The following is a 24,497-nucleotide window of genomic DNA, read 5'->3' on the forward strand; positions in this document are numbered from 1 at the left end:
TCCTTTTATGATCCTCTCTTATAATCCTTGAATTAAAATCCTTTTAATCATGTTACCTTATACTCAATTCTTTCTGTATCTGGTGGATTTTCGGGAAAAATCAAAGTGTTCGAATTTAGATTCTGACGATCTTTACATACACTTATATACCATATAGAGTACTAATAAGATCTCAGAATATCAATAAAAAAACCCCTACAAAGCATGGCATGAAAAGTTTTCTTATTCAGCATAATCAGCAAAATCACTATTCATAAGGGTTACAAAAAGTCCAAAATTTTGGGGTTATTACAGTTACCACTGTCACACACACTGTAGAAGGGGTTGAATACAAAGTCTAGCACAATCAAATCGAATATAAGAACTTAAGTAACAGAACACATATTTTATTCAACACAATAAACTCTGTTACAAAGAACTGTTCTCTCTCAGTGATGAACAAATATCACGAGAGCTGCTAGGGTTACAATAATTAATATTCTCGAATTAGATAACACATATAGTGTAAACCCTATGCTGTGTTTATATACTACACAGTTACAAGATAATCTTCTAATTGATATCGAGTATAATTCTGCTTCCTAATATATATCAACTAGTTATCTTTTCTTCCAAGTATTCTATTCTTTATAGAATTCTTCTCCATGCATATCTCTTCTTATGTTTGTCTTGATCTTCTTTCCTTTCAATCAGCCGTTTTCCTTATCTGAAAGCCTCCTTAAGTCCTGATATTATCTCCTGATAACTTAAGTTCTGACAACTTAAGTTCTGATATCTTAAGTCCTGACTTCAGTATAAGTACTGATTTCCAGTTAAGTATTGATTTGTCCTGTTAAGTAAGATCTGAAAACTAAACACAAATAATATTAGTCATGACATCATAAATATATCTAACATGTATGATAACCTAGTATTGGTTGTACTTATTCGTCTTTTGAGCGTCGCGAACTTATAAGATAGTGTGTTAATCTCTAATGAAGTGACAGTGAATTTAGAGGTTTAGAACTTGCCATGCTAGCATAGGTTCATGTATTTGTCATGCATGATTCGTAGGTAATTTTAACCATCTTACTTTCCCTATCTAATCACGATAGATAACTTGTGCATTAAACCGTTATGTTGTCAAATTCTATAGACATATAAGGTCTCAATATAATTGGTGTCTATCCAGCTTATATCTCTTTTATGGATGTCTGGTAGTATGGTATCCGTACAACGAAAGTGGGCATTTATCATTTTCGTGTTATCTGATTAGTGTCATCACCATTGCATGCTAAGGTTAAGAACAAGAAGGCTATTGAATGAAGTAGTAATGAAGTTAGAACCCATGTTTGTGTCATATAGTTAATCACTCTATTTAATCTCTTAGTTAATGTTCTTAGTATAATCTCTTAGTTAATCGTAGTTATAAACAATCCTAAATTGTTAATCATCTTAGCATTGGATAATAGCCATACCATTGTTGTATAAGTGCATTGATTGAAATTAACCAAAACCAGTCTCTGTGGGAACGAACTAGAATTGATTCTATATTAATTGTGATCGCATATATTTACATGAATATTAGCGCGTGTTTTCGTCCTAACAAGTTTTTGGCGCCACTGCCTGGGACTCGGTGTTAATTTTTAGTTTATGTGTTTGTCATAAGGGGTCGTTAAAGTTTATTGACTCGGACATTGTTACTTAGTTGTTTCCTTGTCGCATTTCAGGTACTCTAGCGAGCGTGTATGCATACGCGTTCTCGGTCTTGTAAGAGAACTCTGGATCACGCTGAGGAAGAAGTTATAGTAGCTAAGGAATTTTTTGAAGAACTTTTTGTCGAGGAGAAAGTTGAAGAAGAGGCTCTTATTGTAATGGGAGAACCAGAAGCGAATATGAAAGCTTTGATGGACTACTCTCAACCAAAAATTAATGATATTCAGCCTAGCATTGTCCGACCAGCCATCTCGGTTAACACCTTTGAGATCAATTCGAGCACAATTCAGATGATACAGAACTCAATTTAGTTTGGGGGTTCTCCGACAGAAGACCCCAACATGCATATCAGAGATTTCATCGAGATCTACGACACTTTCAAGTTCAATGGATTTTTTGAAGATGCTATTAAGTTGAGGTTTTTCCCATTCTCTCTGCGGGATAAAGCTAAGTATTGGTTGCATTCTCTCCCACCAGGGTCTATCACCAAATGGGAGGATCTTGCTCAAAAGTTCATAACTAAGTTCTTTCCTATGGCGAAGACTGCTGCAATCAGAAATGCACTTACTCAATTTGCTCAGCAATCTGGAAAATCTTTATGTAAGGCTTGGGATCGCTACAAGTAGATGCTTAGAAAGTGTCCTCACCATGGGATGCCTGACTGGATGATCATTAACTGCTTTTATAATGGATTGGGTGCTACTTCTAGATCCATGCTTGATGCAGCATCATGAGGAGTCTTATGGGCTAAAAGCTATGATGAAGCTTCTGAATTGATTGAACTGATGGATGCTAATGAATACCATAACCCAACTCAGAGACTAACTCAGGGCAAGATAGCGGGAATTCTGGAGGTAGATGCAGCTGCTGTTATAGTTGCTCAGCTCAAGGCTTTGTTGATGAAGGTGGACTCTTTGGCTAATTATGGAGTTAATGAGATCACTAGTGTCTGTGAGCTTTGTGCTGGTGTGCATGAGACGGAGCAATATGGTATTCTAGTGAACCAGCTCAGTTTGTGAGCAACTTTCAGAGGTCGCAGCAACCGGTTCCAGCCATCTATCATCCCAACAATCGCAATCATCCTAATTTTAGCTGGAGCCATACTCAGAATGCGGTTCAGCAACCTTATCAACAGTATGTTGCGAAGCAATACAACCCTCCTCATTTTCAGCAACTGCAATATGCACCAAGACAATAACTCCAGCTGCAACAGTTTAATGAAAAATCTGAATTGGAGGAGTTGAGGCTCATGTGCAAGAGCCAAGCGGTGTCTATCAAGACCTTGGAGAATCAAATTAGGCAAATTTCCAACCTGGTACACTCCTTAGTGACACTGAAGTTCCAGGCAAGAAGGAAGCTAAGGAGCATGTTAAGGCAATTACATTGAGGTCTAGGAAGGTTGCAAATCCCGAAAAATCTCAATTTTCGGGAGAAGAAGTTGTGGCTGAAGAAAAAGTGCAGAAGGAAGCAGAAGTGGAACCAAGGAAGACTACTATGGGACACACCCTTCCTAAGGGTAATACAGGGGAGAAATAGATCTATCCTCCACCTCCTTTTCCTAAGCGGTTGCATAAGAAAAAGATGGATAAGCAGTTTGAGAAGTTTCTGGAGGTGTTCAAGAAATTTCATATCAACATACCTTTCCCTGAAGCTCTTGAATAGATGCCTAGTTCTGCAAAGTTTATGATAGGTATTCTCTCTCAGAAAGTGAAGCTTGATGACTTAGAGACAATTGCTCTTACGGAATGCAGCGCTGTGCTGTAACAGAAGTTGCCTCCGAAGCTTAAAGATCTTGGAAGCTTCACTATTCCTTGTACCATTGCAAATGTGTCATTTGACAAATATTTATGTGACTGGGGAGCTAGCATCAATCTGATACCTTTCTCAATCTTCAAGAAGTTGGACTTACCTGATCCAAAGCCAACTTATATGACCTTATAGTTAGCCGATCGATCTATCACATATCCACGAGGAATTATGGAGGATGTCTTGGTCAAGGTGGATAAACTCATCTTTCCTGCTGATTTTGTAATTCTTGATTTCGAGGAGGATAAGAAGATTCCCATAATCTTTGGAAGACCATTCTTGGCTACTGGCCGAACCTTGATTGATGTGCAGAAGGGTGAACTTACTATATGAGTGCTGGATCAGGATGTGACGTTTAATGTTTTTAATGCCATGAAATTCCTGACTGAAAATGAGGAGTGCTTAAAAGTGGAGTTGGTCAATTTTGTGGTTACTTCAGAACTTGATCAAATGCTAAAGTCTGATGCCTAATAGAAATCCTTGTTGAGGAATTCAGATAGTGAAGATGATGAAGGTGATGAACAGTTGCAGTATTTGAATGCTTCTCCTTGGAAGCGAAGGCTGGTATGCCTTTTGAATCTCTTGGATTGGAAGAGCTGAAAAATTCTCCAAAGCGCCTCAAGCCATCTATTGAGGAAGCTCCTACACTTGAGCTTAAACCATTGCCTGAACACTTAAGGTATGCTTTTTTAGGTGATGTATCTACTTTTCCTGTTATTATTGCATCTGACCTTTCAGGTAGTGATGAGGAAAAGCTCTTAAGAATTCTGAGAGAGTTCAAGTCGTCAATTGGATGGACTATAGCAGATATCAAGGGAATCAACCCTTCTTATTGTATGCATAAAATTTTGCTATAGGAAGGGAGCAAGCCAGTGGTTGAGCAACAGAGAAGGCTTAATCCGATTATGAAAGAAGTTGTGAAGAAGGAAATTCTTAAGTGGCTAGATGCAGGGATCATCTATCCTATTTTTGACAGTTCTTGGGTGAGTCCAGTTCAGTGTGTGTCGAAGAAAGGAGGTATCACAGTTGTTGCTAATGAAAAAAATGAGCTCATTCCTACTCGAACAGTCACAGGGTGGAGAGTTTGCATGGATTATAGGAAGCTGAACAAGGCCACAAGGAAGGATCACTTCCATCTTCTGTTTATTGATCAGATGTTTGACAGATTGGCTGGGCATGAGTACTATTGTCTTCTGGATGGCTATTCGGGTTATAATCAGATTTGCATTGCTCCAGAAGATCAGGAAAAGACTACCTTCACGTGTTCATTTGGGACTTTTGCCTTCATAAGAGTTTTTTTAGGTTGTGTGGTGCACCTGCCACATTTCAGAGATGCATGATGGCTATCTTCTCTGACATGATTTGTCAAAATGTGGAGGTGTTTATGGATGAATTCTCGGTGTTCGGTGATTCTTTTGACGAGTGCTTGCATAATCTTGGCGCCGTTCTTAAAAGGTGTGTTGAGACCAATATGGTTCTCAACTGGGATAAATGTCATTTTATGGTGCGACATGGCATTATTCTTGGGCACAAAGTCTCTAGTAAAGGTCTTGAGTTGGACAAAGCCAAGATGGGGGTTATCAAAAATCTTCCTCCACCAATTTCTGTTAAGGGAGTTCGTAGCTTTCTTGGTCATGCGGGTTTCTCTCGACGGTTCATCAAGGACTTCTCTAAAATCTCTAAACTCTTGTACAATCTTTTAGAGAAAGATGTCCCGTTTAAGTTTGATGATGAGTGCCTAGCTGCTTTTGAGATTTTAAAGAAGAGTTTGATCACGACACCTGTCATAACTACACCAAATTAGGATGAACCTTTTGAGATGATGTGCGATGCAAGTGACTATGCAGTTGGAGCAGTTCTTGGGTAGAGAAAGAACAACATAGTTCATGTGGTCTACTATACTAGTAAGACCCTTAATGGTGCTCAACTGAATTATACTACTACTGAGAAAGAGCTATTGGCCATTGTCTATGGTTTTGAGAAGTTTCAATCTTATTTGCTTGGGACGAAGGTGACAGTTTTCACTGATCACCCTGTGATTCGCTATCTCGTCTCGAAGAAGGACTCGAAGCCTAGACTGATTCGATGGGTCCTTTTACTTCAGGAATTTGAGTTAGAGATCAAGGACAGGAAAGGTACTTAGAATCCAGTCACTGATCATCTCTCTCATTTGGAAGATCCAAGTTGTTGGTGAGACTACATAGCTGTATGAACAATTACGTGATAACTCAACACGATAACAACACTTGAACGGGACAGGTTAATAATACTACGTCTACACAAGAAATCAGGAAGAATGAAGATAAGGCAAATACAAAGAATCAGAAGATTAGATGAAGGCCTGAAGTCTGTTTACAGGTCACTGAAAGAAGTTCATTAATATGATCATGCCGCAGTGAAGAACAAAGATTAAAGACTTTCAGGATTTCAGAAATGTTGAAGATTTAGTATACAAGTGCTACCGGAAGATTTCAGTGTATTGTCATTGATTGAAGATAGACAGTGTTTGAAGCATAGAAATCTGAAGAATTGAAGACATGGTATAGACAGAGGTTAATGAAGATGTTGTCTAAAGTATCATAAAGGATTCTAGTGAAAGTACAGTTGTTTATTGACAGTCAGTGTCTGAAGCGATAAAGTTGTTGTAATCTTAACAATTTAATCAATGCTATAATACGAAGACCTGAATTGGGGTTAGTCGTCTGTGAACCAGACCAGTTGCACTAGACGTCAACAGCTCGTGAAAGGAATCTGGGTATTATTTATAGAAGAATTGTTAAGTTGAGGAACGTACTTGGATTGAACGTTTATATGTTAAATACGATAAGTGGTGTGCGGGGTATACAGCTAAACAGTTCAGAGGACTGACGAAGCTCAAAGTTTAATTGGTAAATTAAATAAATTTATTTAATGGACTGTTATGGATAAAAAACTAAGGTTATTATTTGCTGTATTTATTACTAAGATTCGGGAGCTCAAGGCCTTTAATGGCTGCTCTCGTGTTTCGTAGCTTAATTCTTCCTTTACGAGATGCCTACGTATCTCTGTGAATTAGAGAATCAAGCCAAAAAACGTAGTTCTGATTTGTGGGGTGAGGCCCCTTATATAGATGTTGGGAGTCCTTGAATTGGACTTGGTATAGGAGATTTGGTGGGCAAGTCTCATAATTAGAATGGACTTTGGAGTCCTAGATAGTAGGAAACTGATTCCTTATCCTTTTAGGTCCCCTTGAGGCTAATCTATAAGGATTTATATCCTTATCGGGACTTCTCAATAGCTGATTTTTCCCTTATTAATTAATTACGAAATTAATTAATAATCAGGGCTTTTGGGCCTTCTTTATTTCATCTGGCCTGATCTGGTCCATCAGGCTTAACCTTTCTGGTCTGAGTATCATATATCTTTTTATTGGGCCTGGCAGCCCACACCTTGCAGTATTTAATTATACTATCATAATTTATTTATCCCTATCATGGACTTTAATATAATTTATTTAATAAACTTAAAATGATTTATTTTATAAACTTTAAATAAGTTTATTTTATAAATCTAAATTAGTTTATTTATATAAGTTATATTTAAGTTTATTTTATAAATTAATTTAGTTACAACTTAAACTTAAAAAGAAAAAGAAAAAAAAGGATATGGAAAAAGAAAAAAGAAAAAGAAAAAGAAAAAAATACAAAAAGAAAAAGAAAAAGGAAAAGGAAAACAAAAAAAAGAGAAAAACAAAAACAAAACAAAAAGAAAATTAAAAAAAAAGGAAAAAAGGAACCAAGGGTGACAGGTCGCCACAGGAGGTGGTTTGTTTTGTTTAAGTACATAATTTGTACTAGTACAGTGTTCCCAGGTCGCAAGTTAGTAAAGCTTGTAAAATAAACTAAGTTACTAATGCATCTCTCAGTCGCCACACAAAATAAACAGGCAAGTGATTACCTTGGTCGCCATAGAAAAGTACCTGGTCGCCACAGAAACCTCAACCACAATTTATTGTACAATCAATTATTTGTGTGGTTCAATTTCAGCCACACAATTGAATTGATATAAAGACTACACAAGCAGCAGATCAGTTCAGTTGTTCTGTTTATCTTCTTCTCCAATAAAAAGAGAGCTGATAAATTAAGAAGCAAAGATTTATAGAGAAGTTCCGGCACCTTGAATATTCGTTTAACTTCTCACCGGAGTAACGTTATAATGCCCGATTTAATTCTTGTATATTCATAGGGGCATTATAATCGTTACCCGGTAATTAAATCCTTAGACAAACAAAAGCTAGATCATTGTATAGGATTTGATTTGTAAATCTTTGTAGTAGCTAGGAACTTTGTTGTTCTTAGATTGTAGCCGGTTAATTTATTTACCGGAGTGTAGCAACACCCATCGAGGATTTATATATGATTATATACTTCCCTGAATATCTTGTGTTCCTCGTTTTATATTCCCAAACACTATTCAACTCAAGAACATGGAACCACTAACCGAGCACTAAATATTATATCCGCTAAAGATTCGAAAGAATTTTTAATTTAGTGATTATCGTATTCAACCCCACCTTCTACGATAATTCGGGACCTAACAATTGGTATCAGAACTGACTGATTGACACACAAATCAGGATCCAGAAATTAATTTATTTTATTAATTTGCATTTACATAAATTTATTTTATAAATTTAATTTAGCAAATTTATTTTATAAATTTATTTAAATGCATTTATAATTTAAACTTGAATAAGTTTATTATATGAATTTATTTAAAATAAATTTATTTTATAAATTTGAATAAATAAATTTATTATTTAAATTTTAGTAAATAATAATTATTATTTTAAATGAGTATTTCAGGATTTAAAGTGCTAAGTTCAGAATTTTTAGGTGCCATATTATCTCAGAAATTCAAGGCTAATTAGCTGCCAATTTCGCTGCCATTTCTTGATTTACTTCAGCAGTACATGTACACAAATGTAGTTTCCAAAGATTAACAGGAATGAATTGGCTTGGTTTTATGTTGTTGATTAGCATTTAATCAGATTTTGGCAGCTCATGGATATGTGCAACACGCGCGCGTAAACAAAAAAATGGAAGGGAATCTGTGGTGGCCACGCACGGATCTTGAAGTGCAACCTCGCACAAGTATAATTCAGGCGCCAGGAAGCCACGTGGGAGTTGTTTGACGAGTAGCTAGACTCGCGGAATTGTGCACATGCAGAAGAAAATACTAGCTCCCTGTAGTCGCCACAAACAGATTTGTGTAAAATTTTCTAACGCATATGTAGCGACCTACAGTGAAGCAATAGTCGCCACAGAAGCTCAATTACTCTGATCGCCATAGGAAAAGGAATATTCAAGAGCTGTCTGGGTCACCATAGAATACTTAACAAATTTTTGTTACCTTAATTAATTATTTCTGATTTATTTATTTTTCCATAAAATTTAAAATTCTTAAATTTAAATTTTTCTTGAATAATAATTTACGTTTGATTTAATTTTTAAGAAAATTTGAAATTCTTGAAAAAAAAATTCTCGTAATTATTTATTTTTGATTAATTTATTTTCTAAGAAAATTAAAAATAATGTAAATTTAATTTTTCTTAAATATTAAATTAAAGGTACTCAAAGGATTGGTAGACTCAGGATTCCTCCGGGCTTTTAAAGTGGATTTTAATCTTTTGAAGAAAACGAAGACCATGTGTTATTCAGACGGAAAATTCCCGAACACGGAAATTATAGATAATGGTTTTCTCACTCCAATTAAAATGATTTCAAGACCTACAGACGAAAATTGTGGAACTTCCTCAAAGGCTTACCCCATAGGATACCACTGGGTTTTCAGATGCGGGAATTGAATGAAATTTCTACGGGTACAATTTTTCTCGGAGATTTTAAGACAGCTCTATGATTTCAGATTATACAGTCACACGGTGGTTTGTACCAATATTATATTTATCCGGGAATCAATGAAATCATACAGGCAGAAATTGTAGAGGTCAGAGAGAATAGTGGGGACAAACAAATATCTCAGTTACATGCATTAAGGTTGGAACCTCGGGATAGAATGTAAGAGATGCTGATAGCTGAATCAGAAGAAGCTCAGGTAGAAGTACTTGAGGGACTGGACATCAGGGCAGTGTTTCACTTGTCAGGGAAGTTTAGTTGCATCAGATTCATAAGGAGTACATAAGCTATAACTAAGGATCAAGCCTATTTATTCTGAAGCAGAGATTCTTACAGATGCAGTTCAAGAGGTGGTTGCAGACTGAGGTTGGGACATAAACAAGATTTGATAGCTACAGGTTTGACAAGCAATATGTGTCAAGTAACTATCAGGGGTTTTGCTACAACAGAACAAGAAGCTTGACAAACAAGGATGAGTAGGGATTCAGTTAAAGAGTTGATACAAAGGTGGAATGTTTTCTTAGGATAGCAGCCAGTTAAAACTTATAGTGCACGGGAAAGAGTTGAGATGGATTAGATGACTAGAATCATGAATATCTTGCTTTCATAGCAATCTCTAAAGTGGTCCAACTCATATATCTCAGGTTTCAATTTCTTGAACCACTGTAATATTTTGTTCTCAATATTCAATGCATGATAAGATCTTAGTGTTTAAATGTTTAACACTCTCACAAGCATGATAGCATCACATATAGATAATGTTGAACTAGTTCACTAGATTATTTTCTGGTAACTAGGATTGATGTTTTAACTTGTGCATGTTACTTTAGATGATCTTAAATATGTGTTTGAATATTTGTTGAACATGATTAATTGCTTTAGTGAGGTATATGTTTTTCCAGCATATAAGACCTTTGTTTATGCTTATCTCTTGTATCCTAATACAATGTGATTTATTCATTTGATCTCAATTGTTTGTTAAGATGTATTAATTTATAATTGGATTGAGATAGCTAGATGAGATTTATCAACAGGATTGGATTAGATAGAATTAGTGATTTATTTGTTAATTCTGTTTGTTCCATATCATGCATGTCTTGCTTAATTCTTAGGTGTAATGTTTCTGAACGAATGCCATGTATTCCTAATACAATGCTTGCTTAATTGTAGAAAGCATGTTTAGGATCATAATAGGGCAAAGACTGCTAGTCCTCCTTATGTAAGGTGGAAACCATTTATCCCCTAACCTAAGACAAATCTGTCAAGGGTATTAAATTGGAGAAAATGATCAGTCAAAGACAAGAATTAGCATGATAAGGTTGCAGCTGTTGTTATCTCTATTTATAATAATATCTCTAATACATCTGGACCCAAACTGATAAGTTGGGTACCAAGAACTATTAATATATTTGTGAGTGCAGGACATAACAGGTTAATTGATTCATATGTATTCTTGGTAATTCATACTCAAGGCACATGATCAAAGAAAGAGCCTCACAATCAAATGTGATTGACAAAAGCTATTCCGTCAATAATCTTTGGAGATGACAACAAAGGTTTTCATTATGGGACAAACTAGGCAGAAAAGGGATGTCATCATGGACTCGGCAATTGCTATCACTGATAACAACTAATTATTGGAGTCATTGATAACAATTGAAGCATCTTTTTTGCTGAAGAATCAAGGCACAAATCCTCTTATCAGACAGTTCTGCATCAAAGGACAAAATGTCAATTGAAAGAAGGATTAGTGTCTCATCTGAAGCGGGAAGGTTGAGAAGCTTGCTCTTCTTAGAGCAAGGAAAGGAAATGCTCGTGGCTAGACTGGAAACTCTGAAAAGGAGAAGTCAATGGTGTCTACTATAAAACTTCATCTAACAAAAATTTAGCTATGGCATTAGAAGCTCTCACCCTTGAACATCAACTCAAGGAACTCTTTTGTGAAAAGTGGTTTGTGAGAGGACTGCCTCATCTGGAATTCAGAAGATGATAAATGTGAGGCATGACAGAAAGAGGAGTCAAAGACAACATCACATAAAAGCAAAGATATACCTTAGTGATGGTGTTGACTACTCTTATGAAACAAAGTTGTTGTTCGTGCGTTCTCAAGACAAGACATCACAGATGGTGATTGATTACATCAAAGAAGATCAAGCTGGAAGCAACTGTATAAGAAATGATCTTGTGGTCAGATAATGGGACTGAGTTCAAGAAGCAGTTCTGATTAATATATGTAACATCAAGAACATTCTGAGACATATTCAGCACTAGGAGCTCCGTGTCAGAATGGAGTGGTACAAAGGAAGAACTGGAACTTGATTAAAGCTACAAGGGAAATATCAAGCTAATCAAGACTTTCTAAATACCAAAGGGCTGGAGCAGTCTAAACAGTTTGTAACAAGTGAGATCAAGCCTTGATCAAGGTGTATACATGAAGACCACTAATGAGTCAATGGCCAACATGAGCAAATATTGGATAACCTGAAAGTGTTTGGAGAGAATGTTCTACAGAAGCAAATAATTAAATGTTTTCAGTTGTTTGAAGATCTTGGAATTTGCATCTAAGACTTGTAAGGATATTCTTCATGGCTACTCAGTGGAGTTTACGACCTACAGGGCATTTGCGGTTGATCAACAGAAGATGATTGAATATCTACGTGCACAGCTCAACAACTCCATGCTCTAAGCTGATAAAGGAGAAAATAATGGTATTGATGATTCATATCCAAACAGTGGAATGGCAATGTATAACATAACTCATTTCTTCAATGAAGCCATTCAGCAAGGGTAAGGATTTTCAGGAAATACCAGCAACAGCTTAGGGGAGCAATAGAAGGATCAACTGGTCAGACACAACACCATATTGAAAACATCAAACGACACTAAAGAACATATCTGCTGAGACAAAGGGTTTGATGTCAATATTATTCCCAGAGTCTAGTTCCCAAGTGATCCAGATAGTGGAGTAATGATTAGCAGGGCTACTGAGAATGAATAATTAATTCTCTAGTTTTCTATCTGACAAAGAAACTGAGAAAGTTACAGAAGCTCTAATAGATCTTGATTGATTGGGTGATTGCAAAACAAGATGAACTCAATCAGTCAGCAAGTAGATTGTAGGGAAGCTGGTATCCAAACCAAATGACAATATTTTAATTGTTACATGGATAACTAGAAGTCAAGCTGGAGGACAATGGCATTGTTACGAGGGACAAGGCCAAAATGGATGCTAGGTTATTATCAGGAAGCAGTATCTAGCAGAAAGCACCAGTGACGAGACTTGAGGATATTACGACAAATCAGGCACTAATGCACATTACACTTGGAATTGGACTCTAGTAGATATGTATAAGTGTACTCCTGATTGGTGAGTCAAAAGAGGAAGTCAATGCACCACAGTTCATGGACTTTGCAGTTGCAGATCAATTGGATTCTATATATCTCTTATTCTCAAGCTCACTTCAGGTTGGTATGAACTAGTATACTACTCAAGCAATCGTCAAGGACATGGTATGACACTCTAACTGAAGTTATAATTTAATATAAACTAGTAGAGTCATCAAATTAATAACTCTCTTATCACTAGGCACAAATATAATGTTATATATGTGTAGTGATATAAATGATAATGTTATATGTTGGTCTACTAACAAAGACTTGTGCAAGGTTATTTGCTAAGTAATTGCAGAGTAGGTATGGAGGAGCATGTTGGAAAGGTTACTATTCTATTTGGAATTACTACAAGCATGCCAAAAGAATATTTCTTTTCGAAGCTCAAGTAAACCAAAAGAATGATGGCAATACAAGTAAGTTAAGGAACTTTTGAAAATGCAAAATTCGGAAGATTCCGAACATGCCAAGACTACTTACCAACAGAAACCTCTAAAGCTTGATCAGTGAAACTCAGGTAATTATTACAAGCTATAGAGGTATGACAAGCTCACTCTTTTTTTTACTCAAATGCTAATAGACAACATGTAATGTTCTCAAGATGCCAAAGTGCAAGGTTCCAAGTGGATCCTAGAGAATCCAATCTTATAGCTATTAACAAGATTATTAGATATCTTAAGGGACTATCAACTCTTGGAGTAAAGTACCCTAAAGATATTATGCTTAACATGTTTGGCTATATAGTTACAGATTATGCAGGTTGTAAGAAAGACAGGAGAAGCATCTCTGAAGCTGTCAACTTAAGTGACACGAGAAACATCTCAGGAAGTTGTCAACTTCGAGGAAGAAAATGGATTTCTTATTATGATGAGAGATAACTTCAACTCCAGCAACTCTGTGGAACACTCTATGACAAGGCACCTTCACACCAGGTATCATTACTTTAGAGAGCATATCTTTTAGTCAAAGAGTCACTTACAGAAATACTTATTAAATCACTTGTTAAAATTAATCTTTCAAGACTGGTTTGTGAGTGTGGGATATCATTCATTGCATATTAGTTGAAAATCCCATCTATAAGGAATTCTTAATATAAGTTCACAGGTATTAAATCTTCAATATTTAAAGGACTTGTGAATTTATCAGTAATCCGGTACCTCATACTTAGTGCTACTATCTTGATTATCATGATTACAATGTCATATACACTTGTGGTAGTTAAGTATTATAGCATTAAGTTTGAATATTAATTTAAATAATTTAAATTATGATGGTAGACAATTCCATTCCATATCAGTCTCATAATTTGAATTATATTAAAATAATATGCAGCATAGTTATTTGTATCATGTACAAATAATTGTAATACTTTTAATATTAATGATATTATTTAATTTTTTTGTTCTAAGTAATCAGTGATTATTTTTAAAATCACTAATATTGAAAGTTGAAGTATTTTCTAAGTTATGTGTATAAAACTCTCAATATTTTATATATTTAGAAAGTATTTCTAAAATTACTAATTATCCAGAGAGTGATTGCCATGTATATAATTCATATATCCTATTGGTGATTATTCAAGGATAATCACAAATATTTAAGTGCTAGTATCCAACTCATAGATATTTAGTATTTACTTATTTAATATTTATTTTGGGTAGTTTTGATTATGGAAATTGAAGCAACTCAATGATTTTATTTGTTCCATAATTCAAACTAACTTAAAATAAATAAGCAGCATGATTGATTATACCTAAATCTGTCAACAATTGATATCTAGTATATTGATTGTAACTTATGTGTTATAAGTTAATTATGAGATTTTGGTTCTAGTGAATTTGGCAATGTTTACATCTCAAGAATTCACTGAATCAGAATCATGATTGTAGCATGATTAGTTGTGTGCTAATTCTTGACTTATATCAGTTAATGATACTTAGTTAAGAGTTTAATTATGAACTAATTATGAAGTATTAGTATTTGTGACATTACTTAGAACTCCTCTAAGTAATAAATGCATAACCTCGGTCACTTATACTAATATAAAAGGTGTAAAAATCTTTCTTAAAGTACAACTATGGTTACAGATTCACTACAATTTGAAATTAGCAGCATAGTCAGTCTCATTAAGGATATTTATCAATAAACAATTTTGTTGATTATAATCTTATAAAGATAGATTATGGAGCTCTTGATATGAATGCGAATTGCTTAGACTTTACCCTAAGTGATCAATGCTTTTACAAAAACTCATTCATATTAAAAGATAAAATCTTTCTTTCTCTTCTTAATACTGCTAGGTCATCAGTATGTGTCTTATCAAATCATTTATCTTTTTAGGCATAAAAACAGACTTGTGCACTCGAACAGTTTTAGGAAGAAAATCAAACTTCTTTCTACTTTAGTGATTGATTATTTCATTTAAATCATTTTGAATCACTATTGTACATCATTTCTCTCAAAAGATTAAATGCATAATTTTTACTCATTATAGATCTTAAGTGCCTTTTATCTTTATATTGCCATATGTTCTGTGATACAGGTTCAGCTTGAAAGAGATGTGTCATAAGTCCAATCATGTATGATGATTTAGGAATAACTTTTATGTAATCTGTTTTGATTTCAATTATATTAATAAAAGATTTATTTTGTTTTTATTGTGAGCTTTATCTATTTAAGTGTTTAAATAAGATATACCATAGTTTAGAGTAAAGCTTTTTATGGATTATGATGAGATCATAATAATGAGACCTAAAAGGTGATAACTCCGAACTTAAATATTTCCTGGTCATAGGATTACTAACTGGTAATTAGTAATCCACAAAGATCGGTACATACTATGCTTGCTTCATTATGAAGGATGTCTGTTCTCATAGACATTTGTGTGGTGACACTATAGCTAGTATGTAGGTGCTTATTATAGAATAAGTTCACTGAACATGACTCACACAGTTGAACAACTGATGGAGTTCACTCACGTGTCAGTAGATGTTCACATAGTGATAGTTATACAAGTATCCTTAGACTTGAGGTCATCATAGTCATCTTGTGTACACTGAACTATACTTTGATTTAGTTTTTAGTCTCAGGGGACAATAATAAGGGCTCTACTGGGTGTAGGATTTGTACACGAAGATAGTGTATGATCAATAAAGGATCTATCCCTTCCAGTGAAGGAAGAAAATGTTCAATGCTAATCCACTTATGCTAGTTCAGGAATCTCTGGCCAGAGTGAATGAAATTAGAAGGGAGTTTCTAATTCACATTAATTAGAACTAAGCATAGTGAATGGGAAAGCATATGATTAAATAAGATAGGCTTGACACGAGTTCCATGCCTTATATTTAATCATGACATTGCAGGGTAGAAGGAATTAATTGTATGGTAACTATTCACTGAATAGGTTCTTGGTATTCTAAGTAGTGAATTAGTATTATCCGGATAGTCGCGATATGTTGAGAAGCATCCCTCACGATGTAGAATAAATATGATTAATTTATTAATTAATCATATTTAATGAATTAGAGAATTTCTATAAATAATAATAAAATAGTTTTATTATTATTTATTTCTACTACCGGCTTAATATTGAACCTACAGGGTCACACCATAAAAGAGAATGATTTAATGGTGGAGGATTTAATTAATAATGGCTGGTAATTATTTATTTGTGAAATAAATAATTAATTAGCAAATTTAATAATTGATTAAATGAGATTTAATTAATTATAAATTAATTAAGAAAAAGTTCTTAATATTATTAATTAAGAATTTAACTTTTGGAAATTAAATCAAGTGAGAGAATTATTTTCTAAAGTGTTTAGAAAAATGATTAATGATTAAAAGGTGTTTTAATTATTAGTTAATTGGTTGATGAGAATAATCAATTAAAGGGTTAATAATAATAATATTTTATGGAAAAAATTTCAGCTGAAATTTTTGCCTATAAATATACTATTATAAACCCCATTTGCCTCAACCAAAAGAAAACCCTAATTTTCAAGAAGAAAATAAAAGGAGGCAACCCTAATTCTCTCAACCTCTTCCTCCCTCCAATACTTCGATCTCTTTGTGGATACCGGTGGAGTGCTTCACACTTGAGGAGCAGCTGCTAGGGATCTCCGCTCATCATTCTTGGATCGCTTTTAAAGGTTAGTAATCGATCCATATGTTGTATCCATGATTTGTATGCGATTAATATGGATTTTATATCAAAATAAATGTTATACCATGCTTCTATGATGTATAAAATCCTACAGTGGTATCAGAGCGTAGGTTGTATGCATATAGATATGTGATAAAATTTTCAGAATTTTCTGATCTTGTATCAATTTATTATGATTTTTGCAAGTTATATCATGGATTAATTATTATTAAATAGAAATTGTTTCCCAAAATTGTTTTGACTATAGATATGGGTTTTACAAGTGTTGTAGATCGTCTGGGTATTTTTTTCATAATTTTCTGATGTGTGGATTAATTATTATGAATTTTTAAAGTTGTTTTAATTAAAATTCCTAATAAAATATGTATATATGTATAATCTGTTATGTATATATATATTGTATATTGCTGAAATCAAAAAAGTATTTACTGATGTTGATGGTTGATGATTACTGTAATCATCAAGCCATGATTGGCACGGCGTTCCATGACGGCTGTTATTTAAACAAAAACGGCTGCTAGAAGACAGAAACGGGCGAAGGACCACGCGGGTGGCTAGCGCGCGTGAGGGTCACGCAGTCTTGTGCCACGCGCAGCGCGTGTCAGGCACGCGCGGTCAACTGGTCAGTGTTGACGCTGACGTCAGCTCAGATGACAGGGCGCGCGAGGCGCGTGTGCGCGTGGGGGCGAGTGGCTGAGTGTCAATTACGCGCCTGACGGCGCGTTTGCGCGTATTGGCGCGTCAGATCACTGCTCGAGGCGTGTGAGGACGCGTGGAGGGTCCGTTTGGGGCGTGCTTGGTGCCGTTGGATTCATTTTTTCAAGACACATCTAATGGTATATTAAATTATTTTTCCTGAAATTATTTCGGACTGTTTATAGCTAACAGTAGTGTTTTAAAGCTGTTTTTAATTGTTTTAATTACTTTTAAATGCTTCATGTGATACATAGAGATGTATAATGCTTAGAGTAATATGCTACATGATTTAACATGCCTACCTTTACGTTTATTCATGCCTATATATGTGATATATGCTTAACTTATCATGCGATGATAGATTTAGGTGAACTTAATTAACATAAGGCGTATGTTAGACAATCTAGTATAGTGAAATTGTTTCATGACCTTAATATAAATATTATGAATACAATCATGAGATTCTTGTGTTTATGAAACACGTAATTAAATATGAATTTCCAATATTGAGAGAAAAGATGATTCTGTCAAAAACAGATTTCAATTTGTAAGAAAGGGGTATTAAGTGACGCCTTTTGACAATGCTCCCCCCGATCTGGGAATTATCTGATTATCGATTATTAATTTAAAATATTTAATTTAAAAGGAAGAATCTCTTTATAATATGATTATGATTGTAACATAATATAATCCCTCTAAAATTAAATAATATCAAGTAGTAATTGGCCAATGACACAACGAGCTTGTGTCGGTCAAAGCCTTCCAACATGGTAGAAAGTAGTTCTTATTTTTAAATTATTGTCGTTTCATGCTACAGCTGAGGGCTTTGATTTCGAAATAAGAAATACTTGTCTATTACATAGAGATGTGTACATTGAATTAGAATCTAAAGGTCGTTACGTGTTGCAGTCGTGGGCCGTTGGAGAGTGATTCGATTATACGAAATGTTGGGTTAGACTTGACTTAGAATATTGAGTCTGTCGTGCTACAGCCGTGACTCAATTATTCAAGAGGCTAAAGTTTTATTAGGGAATAACATAAGATGTAATTGACAAGAGTTGTTTGCCTATTGAACATCACATGACGTTTCGTGCTACAGCCGAGGTTGTGTGATGGAATGTAGGATCCCTATTCCCACCAGCATTATGAATGCTTAATTTTTCACTTAAGGGGGTTATATAAATTAGATAAACTAGTGGGAGCCACTTATGAATAAAGACCCGATTCATATAGTGTTTTGAAATGAAATTGAATATTTGCTAAGTGTTGTTATGTGTTCATCATTTACAGATTTAGTATATACGTTATGTTTTCTGCATTATCACTCCGGAGTATACTAGATGCTCACAAGTTGACTGGTCCTAATTTTGCCGTTTGGCTTCGAAACTTGAGAATTGTTCTTAGGGTTGAGAAGCAGGAATATGTGCTTGACTCACCTAAGCCTACTGAACCTGCTAACGATACACATAATGATGAACATGTTGTGTATCGTAAGTGGATAGATGATGCAAATGTTGCTCAATGCTTTATGCTAGCTTCCATGAACATTGAGCTACAGAAGCAGCATGAGCATATGGATGTTCACACTATCCTTATGCATCTACAAGAGTTGTATAATGTGGCAGGGAGGACAGCTCGATATGAGATATCGAAGGAGCTGTTCGGTTGTAGGATGTCTGAGGGATCATCTGTGAATGACCATGTACTTAAGATGATCAATTTGATTGAACCTCTTGGACAACTTGGTTTTGCCATGGATGGGGAGCTGAGCCAAGACTTGGTCTTGCAATCACTTCCGGGTTCATTCTCGCAGTTTGTTGTGAACTTTCACATGAATAAGCTGGATGTCAGCCTGGCTGAACTCCACAACATGTTGAAGACTGCGGAATCGAATTTTCCCTCTAAGAAGAGCTCTGTTCTTCTAATTGGTAAAGGTTCCAATCCTAAGAAAAGGAAGAAGAACCCGTCCAAGAAGAAGAAAGTAGGGGAGAAAAAGCCTGTTCCACCAAAAGCTGAAGACCCCAAGAGCAAAGCTGTTTGCTTCCACTGTAATAAGGTGGGGCACTGGAAGAGGAACTGCAAGGTTTACCTTACAGAATTGAAGAAGAAGAAGGGTAGTGAGACTACCGCTTCTGTTTCAGGTATGTTCATGATTGAAGTGAATATGTCATTAAATCAAATTTCTACTTGGGTATTAGATACCGCCTGTGGTTCTCATATTTGCAATTCATTGCAGGGACTAAGGAGAAGTAGGATTCTTGAGGAAGAGGAGGTGATTCTACGGATGGGAAATGAAGCAAGAGTTGTTGCTGAAGCTGTAGGATCATTTCATTTACATATGCCTACGGGCAAGACTATTGTTTTAAATAATTGTTATTTTGTTCCCTCGATTGTGAGGAATATTATTTCTATTCCCATGTTAGACTTGGCTGGATTTTCGTTTGTTATTCAGAATAATAAATGTTCAATTCTTTGAGATAACGTTCTTTATGGAAGTGGTATTTTAAATAATGATCTGTATGTATGTGAAGTAGAGCATAATTTACTACAAATTGAACATACCAATAAAAGAAAAAGGGATGATGAAAATCTCACCTTTTTGTGGCACTGAAGACTTGGTCATATTAGTGAAAATAGATTGCGGACATTGCATAAGGAAGGGTTACTTGACCCCTTTGATTTTGAATCATATCCTACATGCGAGTCTTGTCTATTGGGTAAAATGACCAAATCTCCATTTAGTGGACATGGAGAGAGGGCTGCAGATTTGCTAGGATTGGTACACATAGATGTATGTAGACCAATGTCTACGCAAGCCATGGGTGGATTTTCATACTTCATTACTTTCATAGATGATCGATCTAGATTCGGATATGTGTATTTGATGAAACACAAGTCTGAAGCCTTAGAAAAGTTCAAAAAATATAAGCATGAAGTAGAGAAATAAACCAAACATAGTATTATAACTCTTCGATCAGATCGAGGTGGTGAATACTTGAATGGAGAGTTTCTAGATTATCTCAAAGAAAATGGTATAGTCTCCCAGTGGACTCCTCCATATACTCCACAGTCGAATGGGGTATCTGAGAGGAAAAATCGAACTTTGTTAGACATGGTTCGGTCCATGATGAGCTATGCGAATCTTCCAGTATTCCTGTGGGGTTATGCATTAGAAACCTCAGCATATTTACTGAATAAGGTGCCTTCCAAATCTGTTCCTCAAACTCCATATGAGATATGGAAAGAAAGGAAACCGAGTCTTAAACACGTTAAGATTTGGGGATGTCCAGCTTATGTCAAGAAAGTTGACCCAGATAAGCTGGAATCTCGATCCGTAAAATGTAGTTTTATGGGATATCCTAAAGAGACTTTAGGGTATTACTTTTACACCGATCAGAGGGTGTTTGTCTCCAGACATGCTACCTTCTTGGAAAGGCAGTTTATCATTGAAGGAAACAGTGGGAGCAAAATCGAACTTGATGAATTCAAGAAGCACAACTACTACGGTTCAAGTGGAAACACCTATTCAGACTGAACAACCTTCTGTGGAACAGCCCATTCGTAGGTCAGGGAGAGTGTCTCTCCAACCTGAGAGGTATTATGGCCTTGTCATTGAGAATGACAATGAGTTGTCAATCATTGATAATGACGACCCTATGACCTATAATGAGGCTATGAGTAGTGTTGACTCAGAGAAAGGGCAAAGTGCTATGAAATCTGAAATGGAATCTATGTATACCAACCAAGTATGGACTTTGGTTGAAGCACCTGAGGGTGTGAAGCCTATTGAGTGCAAATGGGTATACTAAAGAAAGATTGGAGTAGATGGTCAGGTGGAGACCTATAAGGCCAGGCTCATGGCAAAAGGATTTAGACAAAGGCAAGGGATTGACTTTGATGAAACTTTTTTGCCTGTAGCCCTGTTAAAATCAATTCGGATTTTGCTTGCGATTGCTGCTTACTACGACTATGAGATCTGGCAAATGGACGTGAAAACGGCCTTCCTTAATGGAAAACTTAAAGAGGAAGTGTATATGACATAGCCAATGGGTTTTCTTTCCAAGGGAAATGAACACCTAGTATGTAAGCTTCTACGAACCATATATGGTTTAAAGCAAGCTTCTCGTAGATGGAACATCCGTTTTGATGAGACAATCAAAGAGTTTGGTTTTATCAAAAACATAGATGAACCATTTGTCTACAAGAAGGTTAGTGGGAGCGTGGTAACATTTCTTGTATTGTATGTGGATGACATACTTCTTATAAGAAATGATATACCGATGCTGCAATCAGTCAAAGTGTGGCTATCAAAGAACTTCACTATAAAGGACTTGGGAGAAGCATCCTACATTTTTCGGTATGAAGATCTATAGAGATAGATCTAGAAGAATGATAGGTCTTACCCAGGGTATATACATCCAGAAAGTGCTTAAAAGGTTTAGCATGGAAAACTCCAAAAGAGGTCTCATACCGATGAGCCTTGGAGTGTCCCTTTCCAAAAAGATGTCTCCTAAGACACCTGAGGAAAGAGAGCGTATGAGTAAGATTCCTTATGCTTCAGTAATAGGATCTATCATGTACGCGATGTTATGTACTAGGCCTGATGTTGCTTATTCAATTAGTGTGACGAGCAGATATCAGTCAAATCCAGGTGAAGACCACTAGAAAACAGTGAAGAACATCCTTAAGTACTTGCGAAGGACTAAGGATATTTTTTTTGTTTTTGGTGGTGGATCTGAGTTGAAAATAGAGTGTTATACTGACTCTAGTTTTCAATCAGAAAGTGATGATAGCAAATCCATGTCAGGGTACGTGTTTACTCTGAATGGTGGTGCGATTAGTTGGAAGAGTTCCAAACTGTCTACAACGGCGGACTCCACAGCGGAAGCAGAATATATAGCTGCAAGTGAGGTTGCAAAAGAAGATATTTGGATAAAGAAATTTGCTAACGAGTTAGGATTTGTTCCTAGCATAGAAGAGCCAATAGTGTTGTATTGTGACAATAATGCGGCAATAGCACAAGCTAAGGAACCAAGATCTCATAAGAATTCCAAGCATGTCCTGCGGCACTTTCATCTGATTAGGGAGATTGTTGAAAGAGGATATGTCAACGTCAAGAGAGTTGACACACATAACAACATAGCAGACCCTTTAACAAAGCCACTTTCTCAAAGTCACTTTGATCGTCATAAAGACAATATGGGTATTAGATACCAGAGTGATTGGCTTTAGTACAAGTGGGAGATTGAAAGAGATGTGTCCTAAGTCCAATCATGTATGATGATTTAAGAATAACTTTTATGTAATCTGTTTTGATTTCAATTATATTAATAAAAGACTTATTTTGTTTTTATTGCGGGCTTTATCTATTTAAGTGTTTAAACAAGATATACCATATTTTATAGTAAAGATTTTTATGGATTATGATGAGATCATAATAATGAGACCTAAAAGGTGATAACTCTGAACTTAAATATTTCCTGGTCGTAGAATTACTAACTGGTAATTAGTAATCCATAAAGATCGGTACATACTATGCTTGCTTCATTATGAAGGATGTTTGTTCTCATAGACATTTGTGTGGTGACACTATAGCTAGTATGTAGGTGCTTATTATAGAATAAGTTCACTGAACATGACTCACACAGCTGAACAACTGATGGAATTCACTCACGTGTTAGCAGATGTTCACATAGTGATAGTTGTACAAGTATCCTTAGACTTGAGGTCATCATAGTCATCTTGTGTACACTGAACTACACTTTGATTTAGTTCTTAGTCTCAGGGGACAATAATAAGGGCTCTGCTGGGTGTAGGAATTTGTACACGAAGATAGTGTATGATCAATAAAGGATCTACTCCTTCCAGCGAAGGAAGAGAATGTTCAATGCTAATCCACTTATGCTAGTTCAGGAATCTCTGGCCAGAGTGAATGAAATTAGAAGGGAGTTTCTAATTCACATTAATTAGAACTAAGCATAGTGAATGGGAAAGCATATGATTAAATAAGATAGGCTTGACACGAGTTCCATGCCCTGTATTTAATCATGACATTGCAGGGTAGAAGGAATTGATTGTACGGTAACTATTCACTGAATAGGTACTTGGTATTCTAAGCAGTGAATTCGTATTATCCGGATAGTCGCGATATATTGAGAAGCATTCCTCACGATGTGAAATAAATATGATTAATAATGGCTGGTAATTATTTATTTGTGATATAAATAATTAATTAGCAAATTTAATAATTGATTAAATGAGATTTAATTAATTAAAAATAAATTAAGAAAAAGTTCTTAATATTATTAATTAAGAATTTAACTTTTGGAAATTAAATCAAGTAAGAGAATTATTTTCTAAAGTGTTTAGAAAAAGGATTAATGATTAAAAGGTGTTTTAATTATTAGTTAATTGGTTAATGAGAATAATCAATTAAAGGGTTAATAATAATAATATTTTATGGGAAAATTTTCAGCTGAAATTTTTGCCTATAAATATACTATTATAAACACTATTTGCCTCAACCAAAAGAAAACCCTAATTTTCAAGAAGAAAATAAAAGGGCAACACTAATTCTCTCAACCTCTTCCTCCCTCCAATACTTCGATCTCTTGGTGGATACCGGTTGTAATAACCCCAATTTTTGGAATCTTTGAAACACTGATGAATAGTGATTTTGCTGATTATGCTGATTAAGAAAACTTTTCATGCCACACTATGTAGGGGTTCTTTTATTGATCTTCTGAGATCTTATTAGTACTCTATATGGTATATAAGTGTATGTAAAGATCGTCAGAATCCAAATTCGAACACTTTGATTTTCCCGGAAATCTACCCGATACAGAAAGAAT

The 24,497-nt window shown here is 35.2% G+C and overlaps 1 non-coding gene across 1 annotated transcript; it reads right to left on the reverse strand.

Annotated features, from left to right (window-relative positions):
* Positions 1 to 2,243: 2,243 nt before the first annotated feature.
* Positions 2,244 to 2,350, reverse strand: LOC141709392 (small nucleolar RNA R71). Its single transcript, XR_012569971.1, has one exon. It is a non-coding gene; the product is annotated as a small nucleolar RNA R71 (small nucleolar RNA).
* Positions 2,351 to 24,497: the final 22,147 nt, after the last annotated feature.

This window comes from Apium graveolens, chromosome 2 (assembly GCF_009905375.1).
Source record: "Apium graveolens cultivar Ventura chromosome 2, ASM990537v1, whole genome shotgun sequence".
NCBI classification, from domain to species: Eukaryota; Viridiplantae; Streptophyta; class Magnoliopsida; order Apiales; family Apiaceae; genus Apium; species Apium graveolens.